Genomic DNA, 7,971 nt, shown 5'->3' on the forward strand with positions numbered 1-7,971 from the left:
TTACTTGCTAACTATTTTTTTATAATTGAACTACTACTACTACGAAACGTTTTCATTCCTCCCCTGAAGGGGGAGGCGGGCCTCTTAGACGGTTACGCCGTCTCTCAGGCCGGGAGATTTGTTATGGTGAAGGAGTTGTGCGGAGAAGATGAGGGGGTAGGCGGCCGTGGCCTATACTACGAACTGTCCCGGCATTCGCCTTAGTGCAGGAGAATGGAAAACCAAGGAAAACCATTCTCAGGACAGCTGGCGGGTGGGACCAGGCGAGAAATGCAGCACTGTGCCCCAGGCCCGTCTCCCGAATGCAGAAGCGTAGAGCCACGATAGAGCCGTGACACTGATCTCTATACATGGATCGCTGATGGCAGATCTCCGCTGCAGGAGAAAGTACGCCAAGTTGAGCGCGCGGTTCGCCATGTTGGCGTACCCAACCTAGAGCTCTCCTTATGGGGAAGCAATGATAATATAGTCAATTTTAAGTCGCAATTAATGGCGCATTGGAATAATTAAAAATATAGAGACATGTTCACTCAAAGCATAAGGACATTGGGATCTCTGACACGTCATTCCGAGCTCAGTACATCTCCGGGATAGCAATAAACATGAGTGTATAGTAACGGCCGACAAATATTAACTTAGGTGCTGAATACATGCAATTAGCGATCGGTAACACAATACGAGTGAAAATAAGTTTCTGGAAACATTGCTGTAAATTGTATACGTGTATGCCACGAAATTATGCATTCTTAAAATGATGTATCTATAAACGTAGCTCACTATACAGGCCTAGATGCGACATATCGTAATCGGTGCTTGATAATGAATTTCTGTTTCCTGTTTCCATGAAATAACGCGCATATTATCAAATTAAAATATCATTGAAGCAAATGTACACACTTATAAAACCAGCAAATATTCAAAACTTGTTAATATATCACATTACCTGCAGCTTAATTTACTATTACAGGCCTCTTTAATTAAATTCAGCTAGCAAAGAGATATTGATAGTCATCATCAGAAATATGCAACACCAGTTAAAAGAGTCCCAAATACCACGAATAGTATAATGGGATAGCCCCAAACACCCACCACACTTTCCCTTCTCCCACCACTCCAGTGTCTGAAACCCATAATTATTACTGATGTAAATAAGGTCTAGAATTCCTCCAGACTTAATTTTCTAAGATTGTTATAAGGTCACGTCAATTATTTCATCGAAACCGCCAGTTTAATTATGAGAAATAAAAAATATAAGTAAATCTTTACTTGCAGTTAATGTTCAGTAAAATTGAAAACAGTTGGCTGTACATCTCTTCTAAGGTGTACAATTTGTCCATTTCTATCAAAACAGTCTTCCTCTAAGTGATCCGAGCAGAGAACAGCTGTTTTAGAAGGCTCCCAATTCTCCCGCCTGATACTCCTAATCGATGATCTTAGATGTTCGGGTCTCGAGAAAGGAAACCTACAAAAATTAATTGCCATTTTGCTCCCAGAATATGCGAAATAAGATACAATAAACCTAAAACTCAAAACACTACCCTAGGAAGATTCTTATGTACAGTATAAAACTCCCCGATGAAATGATTTCTCCTTCTCCTGATCGGTTCTGTTTGTACATCCATAAGCTGAACACTGCGGTATGTTAATACCCCGTAGAATGTTTCTTCATTCATATTTCAGATAAACACGTACATATTTAAATTGAATCTTGTAATCCACAAGTATACTACAAGGCAACGAACCTAGATTCGTAAAATACACTACTATTTACTTTGCAATAACACAGCACAGAACACTCGTGGAACTACAATCAAGAGACCTGACGTCACTGAACTAAGCATAAACAAAGCAAGCGCGCTCCTCGTGGTCTATTGCACCATGCGCTCGCTGCCATCTTACTACGCCAGTCATCTTCTATTCGGCTTACTGCTACCCAAGCTACCAGCCATCCAGGTATAGAGATCAGTGAGCCGTGACCACCTCTCCTCTGCTCGGTTGGCCGGTCAGAGTACAACCCACTCTGCATCTACCGACTTACAATTGAAAATCGCCATCTGTTGCCGAGTACTTAAATTTGTTGAAATCATCGAAGTATTTAAAGCCTTTATTGTGAAAGCTAGTTCATAGATGTCGCTAAGAGCTGTTACAAATTCGCTATCTGTTGCTCAGCATCCACATTTCTTGAAATCATGGAAGTATTTAAAGCTTTTATGTGGAAAGCTAGTTCATAGATGTCGCTAAGAGTTGTTACAAATTCGCTATCTGTTGCTCAGTATTTAAATTTCTTGAAATCATGGAAGCATTTAAAGCTTTTATGTGGAAAGCTAGTTCATAGATGTCGCTATGATTTCTTTCAGAGTCGCCATCTGTTGCTTGGTAGGTACAGTTCTTGCTACTGTCCTGCTGACTTCCTGATAAAAGATTGATGTCACTGTCATGCTTTATTAACGGACCTGAACGTCTTAAAATATTTTTTTTTCTCGAAAATGAGACAGTCAAATCGATTACAAGACCCAAAAATCCTCTAATGTGTGATTTTCTTCAAAATCTATAGAGCCCTTTTCCAGAAAGCTTGTTCGTTTAATGGTCTAGGATTCAGTCAGTATCTGAGTACACATTTGGTGAGTTTTCGGCAGTAATAATTGAAGCTCAGCCACAGATAGTCGAACAGAATTTCACCGTTGATTATCGATCTGTAGATATTAATAACTAATACTACTAAAGCACATGCGCTTGCTCTGCATGGGAGGTGCGTTTTTTGTTTCATGTGATGTGATTATGGACGCTGATTATCAGGCTTCTGGATTTTTTGTAACATCTGTACGCACGTTTCTTGCTGTATTTAATGAGAGAAGAAGCAGTACACGTTTGTCATCGCAGAATTGAGATGAGTACTGAAGTGACACTTCCAGGTGCAGTAAAACTCCTATTTAACGTTGTTCAGGAGATAATTTAAACTTTAAACAGTCGATATTAAGTCTGGCTCCTTCGCAGCGTCCGGGCTTTCGGTTCAGAGGGTCGCAATTTCGATTCCATGTCGGGTCGGGTATTTTACTCGCATGCATATGTTTGTGTCTGTTTCAACACACAACACACTAACAGCCACCACGGTCACGGCACCACACGGTTGTGGAGAAAGAGGATGAAGAAGAAGAAGAAGAAGAAGAAGAAGAAGAAGAAGAAGAAGAAGAAGTCGGTACAAGTTTATACACGTGTTGACATTTTGCTAGTGGTTATTCTGGTTTAACCTGTTTGATGCCTACTTAGGCTGGTTAAAACAGAACTAAATACCATTCGGTACTTCCCAGACAGGACCGATTATCACATATCACTGCAAATATCAAATATCACTGCAGATATATCAAAGGTTAACGTTACCTACCTGATCAACGATATACCCTTGTTCATGATGACTTTTTAAACTTTTGGCGATGAATTTAAATAGACCGAGGTTGACTTCCTAATTTATAAATAACTATGATAAAATCGCCGACTGTCCGTGAGCCCTAATTCTACCACGTACAGGTTTTGGACGATTGTGGGGTAGGAAGTGGCTAGGACTGGGGAGTTTGCAGCCGTGGTATTAACTCAGTTTAAGGTCTGGTGTGAAATAGTAAACCACGGCTGCCGACCGTGGGGTTCGAACCCAACATCATCTGAATGTCAGCCTTCATGACGAAGCAGTCTCACACCATGACATTCCAGCGGACTCACACATTCTTGTTCCTGTAATACAAACTCCATCCATGGATCAGTGGAGAAGTGCCGTCGTCAGTATCCCAAGATCACGGTTAAACAGAGCAGAAGCTGAAGGATTATTACAAGGTGGAAAGAGCCCGTTCAGCAATTCATATCGTAAGATGCCGGCAAATACAAACATCTCTGGTGTTTGCCCCATAAAATTATTTAAAACACTGCTGTAGGTAGCCCAATAGAACTCCAGTTCCGCTGCCAAAATATGTGTAACACAGTAGCCGAGGCCATACGATTATTATTATTATTATTATTATTATTATTATTATTATTATTATTATTATTATTATTATTTTCTTTCTTAATCTGTTTACCCTCCAGCGTTGGTTTTTCCCTCGAACTCATCGAGGGATCCCACCTCTACCGCCTCAAGGGCGGTGTCCTGGAGCGTGAGACATTGGGTAGGGGATACAACTGGGGAGAATGATCAGTACCTCGCCCAGGCGGCCTCACCTGCTATGCTGAAGAGGGGCCTTGGTGGGAGATGGGAAGATTGGAAAGGACAGGCAAGGAAGAGGGAAGAAAGTGGACGTGGCCTTACCCTATGTACCAAGGGCGCCTTTGCCAGGGGGCATGCCCCCCCCCCCCTCTAACTATCTCTCAGGGAAAGGCAAAAATCTAATGTAGTCAGGTGTTTTTCTTTCAAGAAAGTAATTTAAATTTCGGTATTACGTAGAAGTGCAAGTACCCCCACCCCCACCAACAGGCAGAGGATACTGTGGGTGTTATTCTACCGTGGAATACAAGTCGCCATTCATCTTCCAAAATATTAAAAATACTACATACCCCCAGGTCTAGCCTTCCCCCCCTCCCCCTACAAACTGTCATATGGGCGCCCATGCTACGTACCATCCCGGCATTTGCCTAGAGGAGAAGTGGGAAACCACGGAAAAACACTTCCAGGATGGATGAGGTGGGGATCGAGCCCACCTCTACTGAGTTGCCCTCCCGAGGCCGATTGGACCCCGTTCCAAACCTCATAACACTTTTCAAATTTCGTGGCAGAGCCGGAAATCGAACCCGGGCGTCTGGGGGTGGCAGCTAGTCACGCTATTATTATATACAATTCGCTGGGGCATCAGGGACCACGTTAAGTCTTCTTGCATATGACACTGAACTTGGCCTTCTTTAGAGCCCAAATTTCCCTGATTCTTTGTGAGTGGGCCTGCTTACGCTCCTCTGTCCAAGTGGCACCGTGTCTTCTCTTCGGTTGCTCGTCTCGGTTTAGCCCGTTCGTCAACATTTTCTTGCTAAAGTGATCTCTGTTAAGGGCATCTTCAGCTGAGATATGTAGCATTTGCAGGTCTTCTTTGGTATTTCTAAACCAGGGAATTGTGGTTTTGGGGTTTGAACAAAAAAGTGAAAGATCTCTTTAGTTGACATTCTTCCGTCCATTCTTTTCAGATGACCGTAAAATCGTGCCCGTCTTTTTCGGATTGTGTCAGTAATATTCTCTATTTTACTGTAGACGTCCTCGTTGGATCTCTTTTGATGGATTCCATTTCTGTACTTTGATCCCAAGATTCCTCTCACAATTTTGCGCTCTTTTACTTCAGTTCTTCAAGGAGTCCTTTGCAGGCATTTAGAGACAGGGTTTCGGCTGCATATAGAACTACTGGCTTCAGAACTGTTTCATAGTGACGTATCTTGGTGTTTTGGGAAAGGCATTTTTTGTTGTAGATTGTGCGGGATGTTTGGTAGGCTATTTCCAGTTTGCGTACTCGCTCCTGAAGTGCTTCTTTGTCCAGTCCATTTTTCATGATGATCTCACCTAGGTATTTGAATTTGTCTACTCGGGTGATGTCCCCGTATTTTGTATGGAGTTTTGGTGGGGCCTCTTTGATGTTAGTCATTACTTCTGTTTCCTCAAACGATATCTGCAAACCAGTTTGTTCGGTAATTTCCTTTAACATTTCAACTTGAGCTCTAGCGGTGTCTATGTCGTTTGAGAGAACAGCAATATCATCGGCAAATGCTAAGCAGTCTGTTGCGATCCCCTTGGATTTGGTTCCTATTCTTAGTGGAATGTAGTTGGTTTCCTGTAATCTCGCCCGCCAGGTTGTGATGATCTTTTCAAGAACGCAGTTGAAGAGTATCGGGGATAGCCCATCACCTTGTCGGAGTCCTGTTTTGATGTCAAAAGAATGCGAGAGACATCAGTGGAACCTCACCTTGGATTTTGTATCTGTCCGGGTGGCTCTAATTAATGCCAACAGTTTCAAATCAGCTCCAGATTCATTTAAGATGTTTAGCAGCACTTCCCGGTCAATGAAGTCGTACGCTTTCTCGAAGTCCATAAAGACAGACACATATACTGATTGGACCTCAGTGTACAATATCTGATGATCGTTTTGAGATTTGGGATCTGTTCGGCTGTTGAGCGACTTTTTCTGAACCCTCCTTGGTATTCACCTATTTGATGTTCGACTTGTGCTTCCAAACACTCCAGGATGGCAAGTGATAGAATTTTGTAAGTCACGGGCAGCAAAGATATTCCTCTGTAGTTGTTGATGTTCTTTATGCTGGCTTTCTTGTGTAATGGATGGATCAAAGCTATTTTCCAATCTTCGAATTGAAATTGGACCATAGGATTACTGTAACCAATATGATAAGAAATGGACTAAACATATGAGTTCATGAAAATATATTTAACCTAAATAGTGAAATGAAATGAAAAACTTCATCCTGTTTTTAGCTGGGTCAGGAACGGCATGAATGAAGCTCCTATCTAGCGGCGAGAATGGGAATTGTGCCGGCTGCCGAATTCTGTCGCAGTCCTTTCGGGCAATGATTAATGAGTGGCAGATGAAATATGTGTAGGTATTTACTGCACTAAACGAAATTGGAATCAGCAGCACATGTAGTATATTCTGTGGTTAGCTCTCTTTAAACACGAGACTAATGATGGCGGCCATGCTGTAATACGATCAACAAAGCGGCGACATTGTTTAGAATATAATGGCGTATACTGCATTAGAAAAGCCAGGGGCTCGTTGGTCTAGGGGTATGATCCTCGCTTTGGGTGCGAGAGGTCCCGGGTTCGATTCCCGGACGGGCCATGAATTTTTTCTTCCAAATTTATCATTATCTCCAGCAATATTGACAGTGCTGCGTACGAAGAGTTTTGATCGAAGATCACTTCGCAACCACCTGAGTAAAATAGCACGCCTGGGCTTGTAGCAATGCAGTATTATATTTCTACTAATTCCCGGGGAATAACGACTATCACCAAATTGAATCTTATTACACTACTGATCTATGATTGTGTTGGGAAAAATCCCATGCGTTCTATCAATGCCTTCTAGAGCACAATAGTTCGTATTTCAGTTACATAATATCAAAACATTTCTAACTTCTTTTACTGATGACATTGACTTAGGCTACATTTCATCTAAATGTCATTCATAATACCTCCTTACTGTACCTGTTCTTCCTTCTGAACTTCTGAATAAAGAAATGTCGTCATACATCTTCTAACCATACCCCATGGAGCAAATCCCGAAGGGCCTTGGCCTACCAAGCGACCGCTGCTCACGCCGAAGACCTGCATTTTACCAGCTGGTATGCGTTCGGCATTATTCTTGGCTGTCTGGACCGGGGCCGCTGTCTCACCGTCAGATAGCTCTTTAATCACGTAGGCTGAGTGGATCTCCAACCAGACTTATATCTAGGTAAAAATACCTGACCTGGCCGGGAATCGAAATCGAGGCTTCCGGGCAAGAGGCAGGCACACTACCTGTACACCACGGGGCCGCTTAAATGTGTATACAGTGAGTGACACACACCTGACACCGAGCGAAAATACAATAGATCCTACAGAAATGAAATTCTGAATCCTTCGTCACAGAAATAGAGAAATAGAGTCTGAAATAAGAACACTTAGGTAGAATGAAATTTTGTTAATATTAGAAATAATAATGAGAGAAGGCGTGTTAGATGATGTCGAAGTAGAGTTATAGCCTACGAGAAGAGAGTTTAAAATGAAGAAAGTGAACTACAAATAAAAGAAAAGGGAGCCTAAAGAAGATCTGTGTTATATGGAATAAGATAGATGCGAGCAGCACGAGACGACAGAGAATGAACTGAAACATCGTGAAAGGTGAGGAGTGGTTGAGAGATAGAATAACTTGGAGATGGCCAGGCTGAGTGGCTCAGAGTGTTGAGGCCTTGGCCTTCTGACCCCAACCTGGCAGGCCTGATCCTGGCTCAGTCCGGTGT

General features: G+C 42.4%; 1 non-coding gene across 1 annotated transcript; it reads left to right on the forward strand.

Moving 5' to 3' along the window:
* The first annotated feature begins 6,740 nt into the window (after window positions 1-6,740).
* Window positions 6,741-6,812, forward strand: TRNAP-UGG (transfer RNA proline (anticodon UGG)). The gene has a single exon. It is a non-coding gene; the product is annotated as a tRNA-Pro (tRNA).
* The last annotated feature ends 1,159 nt before the right edge of the window (window positions 6,813-7,971 follow it).

The sequence above is a fragment of the Anabrus simplex genome, chromosome 2 (assembly GCF_040414725.1).
Source record: "Anabrus simplex isolate iqAnaSimp1 chromosome 2, ASM4041472v1, whole genome shotgun sequence".
NCBI lineage: Eukaryota > Metazoa > Arthropoda > Insecta > Orthoptera > Tettigoniidae > Anabrus > Anabrus simplex.